We start from the raw sequence: 11,472 nt of genomic DNA, 5'->3' as shown, positions 1-11,472 counted from the left end.
GGTTGTGCTCACTTTCTAGAAAAACATGAGCCCCCACGGAGGACCCAGAATATCTGCCTCTGTTGTGCTCTGCTGCCTCTGACTAGTTTCTGCAGCTTCCTCCCTCATACCACAGTGTTATCCCCAGCAAGTGCTCCCTTTTTATCTCTTTCGAATAAAAAGTGGCTGTGGGCTGGGCGTGGCGGCTCACACTGCAATCCTAGCACTCTGGGAGGCTGAAGCAGGTGGATTTCTTGGGCTTGGGAGTTCAAGACCAGCCTGAGCAACAGTGAGACCCCATCTCTACTAAAAATAGAAAAACTGGCTGGGCATTATGGCAGGCGCCTATAGTCCCAGCTACTCAGGAGGCTGAGGCAAGAGAATCTCTTGACCCCAGGAGTTTGAGGTTGCTGTGAGCTATGAAGCCACAGCACTCTACTGACAGAGTAAGACTCTGTCTTAAGAAAAGAAAAAAATAAAAAAGCTGGACACGGTGGCTCATGCCTGTAATCCCATCACTGTGGGAGGCTGAGGAGGAAGAATTGCTTGAGCTCAGGAGTTCAAGACTTGCCTGAGCGAGAGTGAGACCCCAATGCCTAAAAAAGGACCAGACCCAGGAGCCCCCATGCCTGGCACTGCACTACACCAGCCACTAAGGAAACAATGAATGCATACCCTCACTGCACAGGCAGGGAAACTGAGGCTCTGAGAGGAGAATGATTTGCCTATAACTAGTCCCCATGCCTACACCAAAGTCCTTTGGCTCCTTGGACCTTCTCAAGAAGAACTCTGCTCACGTGACCCCTGCAGCGTGCTCCTGGGAGGTTCTCCTGCGCCCATCAGGTCCACCCTGGGCTCTCCGCATCAGGTGATTCACCTGACAGCCAACTAAGCTCACCTTTCCTGGACTCTCCCTTTCTCGACCATGTGCTGCCTGAGTGACATGCTCAGTGCTGTAAATGAGGGTGTCAAGGCGTGTTCTCAGGTTTACTGGAAGTGCAGCCGTTAGCAAACAATCTAGAAAACATCCAGCCCAGCCAGTGCACGTCAGCAACCCTGCTCCAGGGCTCCCGCGTCAGCAAGGCAGGGCCAGGCCCTGAGCCAAAGCCCTTTGCAGCTGCCATCCTGTCACTGAGCCAGCCTTGCCCGCCTGTGGCCCCAGGCTGAGGGCAGCTGGGGGCCCCACAGCCCTGGCCCTTCCCTGTAGGCTCCTGAAGCCGCCAGAGCTTCCTCAAGGAAACAGACCCACACTCAGAATAGAGACATGGGAGCTGTTCTCCCAGGAGACCACATCCCTTTCTGAGCTATGCAGGAAAAGTGAACCAGAACATAGATAAAGATGCGGATGAGTTTGATGAAAATATTTCAAATTGTATATAAAACCAGCACATTGTACTCCATGATTGCATTAATGTACACAGCTATGATTTAATAAAAAAATTATATTAAATTAAATAAAACAACAAAAAAAGATGCAGATGACTGAGACTCTGAGTGGAAACTGCATGGATGACCGCACCTCAGTGTCACGCATCTCCTGACTCCTCTGGTCTCACGTGGGGTCTCCTTGCTAACTCCAGACAATAAGAATGGTTTGCTTGTCCAAACACAGATCAGTGACAGTCCATAGGAAGGCTAAATAATTTATGGGAAGAAATAACTGAAAGCTCCACATTACAAATATGAGGATGGGGCGGCACCTATGGCTCAAAGGAGTAGGGCACCGGCCCCATATGCTGGAGGTGGCAGGTTCAAATCCAGCCCCGGCCAAAAACTGCAAAAAAAAAAAAAAGAAAGAATAAAAGAAATATGAGGATGGAAGCTCAAATAGGCCTCTTTAAAATACCGGTGAGAAGGAAGGTTAGGAATGCCCGGACCCTAAGGCTGTTATAACGTTTCAGTGATGGACCCCGGGGGAGAAGGGGGAGGGGAGGGGGGCTCCTTCCCTTCTGTCCCAGTGCTTGCCAGCACTGCAGCCCTGCAGAGGGTGGTGCTGACAGAGAACCAGCCAAGTAGGAGACAAAAGCGAGTGTTGGCTTCACTTCTGAGTCAATAGCAAATAAGCAGGCACAGCGGTTACCGCCTATTTAGCCGTGACCCCCAAATGTAGCTCTCCAAAGGCAAGGACTTCGCTGCACCCTCTCCAGTATCTCTGCTGTCTGGTCTGTTCGTTTTGGACAGACCGGTGCTTCCAGAAGTTCCTGTGCCAGACACTGTCCTTCACACGGTCCATGTTGTGATTATCAGTCTCCTCTGCTCCAGGAAGCCAACGTGATTCCCAGTTCGCAGATATGGAAAGGAAGGCTTGGAAAGGTCGAGGAAGTTGTCTGAGGGTTTGCTTGGTGGGGACTTGTGGCCAGTCTGCTTCTAGGATACGGACTCCCCTCTCCCGGTGCTGCCATCTCTACCTAGGTCTCAAGACAGGACATGGGTCCCCAAGTTCTCCTCTGAACTGTAAAGGGGACACCCCTGAAATTTCCTGTGATATGATGTGGTATGTACCCATGGACACTGCTGAAGAGAGAGCCCTTGGCCTTCAGATTTTCAGAGAAATCCAGGATCAAAAAAAGTCGAGGAATCATTGGCCTAGACTCTAAGGAAGCACCTGGCAGGGAGGGTGGCCAGCTGCCCCCTTTGCCCCAGTCAGTCTTGGTTTAGCACTGAAAATCCCATGTTTTGGAGCCCCCTGTTTCCAGTGGTAATAGGTCTATGGGGCCCTCTGGAGAAGGGCAGGATGGAGTCCTCGTGCTGGAGTTTCTTCCGTCAGTAGGAGAGAACAGGCTGAGGAGCCCCAGGCATGTGGGAAGCAAGGTGGAAGCTCAGAACTGGGGTCAGAGGGGCCAAGAAGGTGGGCATAGCATGGAACCCCAGGTGTCTGGGGCAGAAAAGATTCTGAGCAGTGAAAGGGTGGTCAGAAGTGTCCCCTTTCCAAAATTCTGCAGCTGATGTCTATTTAGATAAGCACTGGGCCATCCTGGGTGAGGACAGTGGACAGTGAGGCCACCCTGTGTGGGCATCATTCACATTTCATGAGCAATCCTCCCCTCCCTAAACCCCCAAGAAGAGTCCCCCTGCCAACCAGCAGCTCTGGAGGGGTCAGACTCGAGGCCCATGGTGCACAAACCCAGATGCACCCAAAGTCAACCTGGAGTCAGGAACGGGAGCCACGTGTTCTGAGGGAGATGTCCAGGGTATGCTCTGGGCCTGAGCTCAGGTGACAGATGCGGAGGCTGGTGGGGGGGCGGTTCAGGACCCCCCCACAGTTCTCTGCTGCAGCCCCAGGAGGTCTGGCACCTGGTGGTCATCAGCCTGCTATGCCAAGAAAGTGAGAGCCCCTGGCCTGACACATATCCTTTGAGGGCTTGCTGGTGGCAGGGACCACACTGGAGAGCCATGGCTGCCCAGAGCTGTGCTGCTGGCAACTCTCGTCTGGGGCCACCTGTGAGTCAGCTTTGGGGATTGTAAGGAGTTTGCTAGACCCTTCCTCTTGCTCCCATCTTTTGCTTCCTAAGATCAGGGTGCCTTTTGTCCCCAAAGCCCTTTGGACGGTGTGGTTCTGGGCTCTGGGTAGCTGAGTTCCAGAACCCCAAGGTGCATTTTACCCTAAGGACCAGGCAGTCTCATGCTTCCAGAAATGACTGTAGGGAGTTCCTCGTTAGCCTTACAAGGCACAGCATTCCCAGAGCTCACCCTGCTCTCTAAAGACAGCAACACCATCGCTCAGCCCTCCTGGGCCCTGTCTTGTATTTGCATGGGCAAATATACGAACAATGAATAGAATGTCACCCACCTTGGCTGTCCGTGCCAAAGGGCAGTCCTTTCAAATATCCGCCTCTGCCCCCTGGCCCTGTCTGTCGCTATCTGGCTGCCTGTAGCCAGAATCCATCAGGGTCTGTAAGAAGTAACCGCTGATATTGAGAATGTCGGGCATCTGACCCACTGGCCACAAACTCAGCCTACAGAAGGAAGCCTAAGGATATTTTGGTGATAAGAGGCCAATTGTGCTAAATTGGGCGATTCTGTAAGTCCCTCCTCCGCTCTTAAAGTTCTTAGTATGCAAAAGACAACCCCGCCACCCAATCCTACACCAGACCTGTACGGGGCTGGTCACCAGGGCACCAGGCTGGTGTTTCGGGAAGAAACCAGTTTTCAAAGTGACTTCACCTTGCCATGAATCACCCTATCTGATTCAGATGAGGGCTTAGATGGATTGGGAGACAGATGATTGCCTCAGAGTAACACATAATTGCCTCAGCAGGAAATTTACTCTGGGAGTTTCCAGTAGTAAAGAGAACCACCTGTTGCTGTATAAAGTCTAAACTCCCAGCCCGGGCACCTATCTGTGGCTGGCAGGACCCAGTGAAAGCTGACTCCAGAGCCTGGGACTCCTCTGCACTTTGGTCCCTCCCCATCTCTCTGCCCCATCCCATCTCCTAAACTTGAACCCTTCCCTAGTGGTGCCCGTCTCTTCGTCAGGAGTGTTTTTCATTTCCTGTGACCTTTTGTTGTTGTTGTTGGGGGGGGAGGGGCATAAAGTGCTTTCTTGTCTGGGGTAACAGTTGACCATCTCAGATTCCAGCCACCCTCCAAGTCCCCATGGCTGAAGGTGAGTCCCTTTCTCGGGATGTTCCTTGAGTTTGTGCACAGCTCTGACTAGCTCATCCTCTATATGCTGAAACTCTGAGCTCCTCCTTAGACCAAATCACGGTGTGGACAGCTCTAATCCAGTGGTTCTCAACCTTCCTGATGCTGTGGCCCTTTAATACAGTTCCTGTGGGTCACGACCCACAGGTTGGGAACCTCTGCTCTAATCCATCCTGCTTCAGGCTTGCTCTGTCAGTGGCCACCCTCAGACTGCAGCAGCCACACCACAGGCTGTCTCACCTCCCCTGTTCCACCCACTATAACCCTATTCATATAACCTAAAATCACATTGGCTATTTCGGCAGCAATAATTGTGACTCATCATGAGATTTATTTGGAATCAACCCAAGCCCTTTTATAAATATCACTGTCCAGTCACATCACCTGCCCGACCCTGACTCTTACCGCTCCCGCTCTTTGCCCCTTGCCAGCCAGTAGCTGTTGTTAGATTTTGGAGGAAAATGCCAGCCTTTACTACCATCCTTGTTAACATTTCTTCTTTTTACTTTGGCCTGTCATTCCTTCCCTGTCACCCAATGTTGATTTTTGTGGTTTGGGAAATCTGTTATGAGTGCCTTATGTAGATTGATCCAGTAACAGGAGCCCCTAACCATGCCAGCCGCTGCTTGCTTCTCTCTGCCTCTTTCAGAAAGGTAACAGAGGCTGCTTATTAACTGCTTTGCTGAAACATCTTAAAGTGTGAGGACAGGTAGAGATGTTAGAGACCATCTGGCCTTTCATTTTACAGAGAAAGAAACTGATGCCAGGTGTGGTGAAAGGGCAGCTGAAAGTCCACATGGCCCGTGGCAGAGCCAAGCATCGTAACTCAGATGTCCATGCCCAGTCGGGTACCCTTTGATTTTGCTCAGCAAGGAAACCCTCGGCATGTTGCATCAGGTCTACTGGAAGATTCCAAAACAGTGGAAAGCAGAGCCCTGGCCCTCAGGAGTGAAAAGCTATGTGGTCCCCCAAAAGCAAGAATAGCAGTCATCTAACTGATGAGTAGGGAAATAAAATGTGGTCTGGCTGTAGGGTGAAATATTATCCAGCCATGAAGAGGAACAAAGGCCTGACGTGTTACTGCGTGGACCAACCTTGGAAAGATAGTGGTAAGAGAGGAAGCCAGTTGCAAAGCCCACATCATGCGTGATTCCATTTCTATGTAAAGCGGCCCTGAGAAATCGAAGCTGGGGGGTGGCTGCCAGAGGCTGGGCGGAGAGGGACACATGGGATTGACTGCTGATGGGTACAGGATTCTTTTTGGTGGGATGGAAATGTTCTACATTAGATAGTGGTGATGGTTGCATGGACCTGGGAATATATCTAAACCACTGAATTGGTGAATTTTATGGCATGTGAATTATACCTCAATTTTTTTTTAAGAAGCCTCAGCCTGTTTTTTCTCTTACTGGTGTCAAGGACAAACCCTTTCCTCTGCCCCCAGCCAAGGTGTTTTGAAGAGGGTGGGGACAGGGCTGCTGGCTGGGGCGGAAGGGCTAATTTTCCACATGAAGGGCCTTTCTTCAATGTCCTTCCTGGTGCAGCCTGTGTCCCCTGGACTGCTGTCCTGGGCACTTCACCCCTCCTGACCTCCCCTCCCCTGGATCTTGGATGGGAAATACCCTATGTGTCTATAGCCCTAGAGAACGGGGTCTTCCTTGGCTGCTGGAAGGAAGTGGAGTGACACCAGCTTGTCACTCTTCAGCTACCTCATCCATGCTGTGCGAAGAGTGACAAGGTTCAGTCATCTCCTGCCCTGTGTCCTCGGTTTCCCTAACCTGCAGAGCAACCAGCCTCACCCTTGCCCAGGCTCCATTCGGCAGAATTCAGAGGCACCACCTGTGGGGGCAGCATCTGGGGCATCAGGATGAGTGACAGCAGCCAGCAAGGGACACCTGGCAGACCCACCAGTTCTGAGGCCGCAGGGTGGGGAAGGGGAGCCAGAAACTGGACAGATTTGGAGCAATCCCAACAAAGAGGAAGAGAAGCAACTGGGGGCTGTTTCAGCACCAGGTTGGGGGGGGAAGAAAAAGAATTTTCAATCCCTGTCAGTCCGACGTGAATTCCTTTCGTGTTGGCTTGACTGATGTGGCGTGGGCAGCGCAGCCCTGGCAGCAGGCCCCGGAGCAGGAGTGGAGGTGGCTGCTCGGAACAGGAGGTCACCACCGTGCTGCCCTCCCACCCCATGGGGCTCCTGCCCCAGCCGGCCGGTCTGCAACTGCTGCCAGGTACATTCTACTGCCTGGGACGGCACACAGCACACACACCATATACCACACATACCGCACACACCATATACCACGCACACCGCACACACCATATACCACACACACAACACACACCACACACACCATATACCACACACACCGCACACACCGCACACACCACACACACCATATACCACACACACCGCACACACCATATACCACGCACACCGCACACACCACATACCACACACACAACACACACCACACACACCATATACCACACACACCGCACACACCACACACACCATATACCACACACACCGCACACACCACACACACCATATACCACATACCGCACACACCATATACCACGCACACCGCACACACCATATACCACACACACAACACACACCACACACCATATACCACACACACCACACACACCATATACCAGACACACCACACACACCATATACCACACACACCGCACACACCATATACCACACACACAACACACACCCCACACACCTCACACCACACACACCACATACACCACAACCACACACACTGCACCATACACCTCACACCACACATACCACACAGACCACACACAACACACACCACACATACCACATACCACACACAACGCACACACCACACACACCATATGCCACACACACCACACACACCATATACCACACACACTGCACACACCATACACCTCACACCACACATACCACACAGACCACACACAACACACACCACACACAACACACACCACACACACCACACACCACACATACCACATACCACACAGCACACACCACACACACCATATGCCACACACACCACACACACCATATACCACACACACTGCACACACCATACACCTCACACCACACATACCACACAGACCACACACAACACACAACACACACACCACACATACCACATACCACACACACCGCACACAACACACACACCATATACCACACACACCACACATACCATATACCACACACACTGCACACACCATATACCACACACACAACACACAACACACACACCCCACACACCTCACACCACACACACCACATACACCACACACACCACATACACCACACACCACACACACTGCACACACAACACCTCAGACCACACACACCACAGACACCACACACCACACACACCACACAGACCACACACAACACACACCACACATACCACATACCACACACACCGCACACACCACACACACCACACACCACACACACCACACACCACACACACCACATACCACACACACCACACACACCATATACCACACACACCACACACACCATATACCACACACACCATACACACCATATACCACACACACCATATACCACACACACCACACACACCATACACACCATATACCACACACACCACACACACCACATACACCACACACCATACACACCATATACTACACACACCACACACACCACACACACCACATACACCACACACCACACACACCACACACCACACACACCACATACCACACACACCACATACACCATATACCACACACACCACACACACCACACACCACACACACCACATACCACACACACCACATACACCATATACCACACACACCACACACCACACACACCACATACCACACACACCACATACCACACACACCACACACACCACACATCACACACACCACACACACCACACACACCATACACCACACACACCACACATACCACACACACCTCACACCACATACACCACATACACCACATACACCACACACCACACATACCACATACCACACACACCACACTCCACACACACCACACACACCACACACACCACACACACCGCACACACCTCACACCACATACACCATACACCACACACACCACACAAACCACATGCCACACACCACACTTCACACACCACACACCACTCACAGCATGTACCCCATACACAGAACGTATACAACACATACTACACACAAAAAACATAGCACATACTACACACCAGATAGACCACACACCCCACACACCATCCAAACACAAACATATGACACATACACCCACTGCGCACACCCCTCCCACGCCCCACTTACCCGAACCCGACACACCACATACACAGAATTCTCCCTCAGCAGGTTTTATCTACTTTGAGAGAGGCGGCTCTCACTTCCTCGAGCCTATGAGGTTTCCCTGAAAATGAGGGAGAGAGAACATGGGAGCCCACACCCTCCCAGGACGGCCAGCATGCGGTCCTGTCACCACAGCACGATGAGAAGCAGTTTCTACAGAGTGCCCTGTGCCTCCAAAGGACCGCGGGGACATTAACTGATGAAGCCACCCACACCTGGTGAGGTGGTGCCCTGAGCTCCTGCTACAGACGAAGGAGGCTCACCCAGAGGCACAAGGTGCATCCGAGATTCTGGAACTCTGTGACCCAAATAACCCAGTCAGCAAGCCTGCTCGTCTCTCGGGGAAGGTCAACTCAGGTGACATCCAGGACCAGCCTGCCAGGTGCTACAGGGTTAAGGAAGGAGGATGAGAGGGCGTACGGAGGCTGGAAGCTTGATGTCCCCTTCATTGTCACCAGAGAGCTGCATGGCAGCGCTTCTGAAAGGCAGCAGTATGGAGGGGTGGCCACCCCTCATTCCTGTTCTGGTGGAGACAGGAGCAGAGGTCTGGCTGGGACGCAGGGAGCAGATAGTTCGTTCTCACTTACAGGAGGGGTCCATTTCCCCTCGCCACGCTCCCAGGCAGATCTGCAGTGCCTCCCTGGGTGACCCTTCCCCTACCCGAAAGTTCACACACTATAAGGACCTGGTGGGGGATGGGGGGAGGACTGCTGTTATGCTAATGACATGAAAAGAGGAAAATTTTCTCAGATGAAAGAATTTTAAAGACCTACATTTTTTTCACAGAAGGCTGCCCCTGAGCTGAATCTCCACCACATATTTGAACCCCTATGAGGACGCAAGCATTCCTCCAAGGGACCTGGCACCACGTGGCTCCAGAACGCTTGGCCTTTGGAAGTAGAAAACCTTTCTCAGTTCAGTGTCACGCCGTAGGAAAGAACATGACTCCACAGAGGCTGCTTTCTCTGACCCGTGGCTCCCTAGATCCGAACATCTAGGAAGAAGTTTAAGAGTAACTGTCCAGCGCAAAGCAGTACCAACCAGATGGGCTTCCTCACCCATCGCTCCAGCAAGCTGCCTGTGTCTGTCTCAGTGATCGTCCGAGCACGTACTGTGAACCAGGGAGAGACATGCACTCACCTTTTGTTCTCAGAGATTAAAAAGATTTTTAAAACCTTAAGCCAAAAAGACACAGCAAGACAAGCAGCTTTAAGAAACGTGACCTATACAATGACGGCAGAGGAGCCAGAACTTCGCTCTGAGCATTCCATGAGAAATCTTATCTATTTGTTTTTGGGTTTTTTTTTTTTTTTTAGCACAAGATTCTCACTCTGTCACCTTTAGAGTGCCTTTAGAGCGCTGTCTTGTCATAGCTCACAGCAACTTCAAACTCTTGGGCTCAAAGCGATCCTCTTGCCTCAGCCTTCCAAGTAGCTGGGACTATAGGTGCCACCCACCATGCCCAGCTAGTTTTTAACTAAAACCATTCTCAAAGCTGCTGTGGACATTTTCAGTACTAGGCATGAACTTGGGGCATATTTGTCGTTTTCAAGGACACAGCTTAACTGGGTGAATTGTATTGAGGATAAGTTATTTAAATAAAACGCTATGTGTCATGACTTAGGTGGGTTCTTGATTGGCACAATGTAACACAGATTTTGCATAACCAAGTCTATCTCAGGGTTCTTGTTAGAAGATGCGAACTGGGTATTTTTAATCAATGGCAGCTGGGGCTCAGTGCCTAAAGCTCAACGGCTAAGGTGCCAGCCACACACACCAGAGCTAGCAGGTTCAAATCCAGCCTGGGCCTGCCAAACAACAATGACAACTAAAACCAAAAAATAGTGAGTGTTGTGGCAGGCACCTGTAGTCCCAGCTACTTTGGAGGCTGAGGCAAGAGAATCGCATAAGCCCAAGAGTTTGAGGTTGCTGTGAGCTGTGATACCACGGCACTCTACTGAGGGTGACATAGTGAGACTCTGTCTCAAAAAAAAAAAAAAATCAATGGTAGCTGGTATGGAGAGTTCGGGAGTTCAGATCTGCCCCTGCCATCTGCCCACTGAACAACCTCCGGTTGATTAACCATGTCTAGACTTGTGTACCCGGCTCCGAACAGACAACAGTCACAGCACCTCACTGGCAGGCGGGTTGTAAAAATTAAATGAGATATTGCTGGTTAATAACGGCCCACAGTCAGTACTGCCCTTTGCCCCATCTTTTTCCACAATAAATTGTATGCACCTCAGAAAATGATGATCTGGGTAGATCTAGTTATTTTTCTGAGTTAATCAAAGGGTGCCTGTAAAACTGTTGAAATGTATGCTTTTGTTTAATGGATCTTTTAGTTAGAAATAAGGATTGATAAAAGATGAAGACAAAGAGAAGAGAGAGAAGGAAGGAGGGAGGGAGAAAGGAAGACGAGAGGGAGAAGGAAAGAGGGAGGAGAGAGGGAGGGAGGGAGGGAGGCAGGGGAGT

The 11,472-nt window shown here is 51.1% G+C and overlaps 1 long non-coding RNA gene across 1 annotated transcript; it reads left to right on the top strand.

Annotated features, from left to right (window-relative positions):
- Positions 1-4,492: 4,492 nt before the first annotated feature.
- Positions 4,493-11,211, top strand: LOC128567785 (uncharacterized). Its single transcript, XR_008374930.1, has 3 exons — positions 4,493-4,585; positions 5,372-5,732; positions 9,784-11,211. It is a non-coding gene; the product is annotated as an uncharacterized LOC128567785 (long non-coding RNA).
- Positions 11,212-11,472: the final 261 nt, after the last annotated feature.

This window comes from Nycticebus coucang, chromosome 16, assembly GCF_027406575.1.
Source record: "Nycticebus coucang isolate mNycCou1 chromosome 16, mNycCou1.pri, whole genome shotgun sequence".
Classification (NCBI taxonomy): domain Eukaryota; kingdom Metazoa; phylum Chordata; class Mammalia; order Primates; family Lorisidae; genus Nycticebus; species Nycticebus coucang.
Note: the sequence above shows the minus strand (reverse complement) of the source record. Positions and strands in the feature narration are given on the sequence as shown.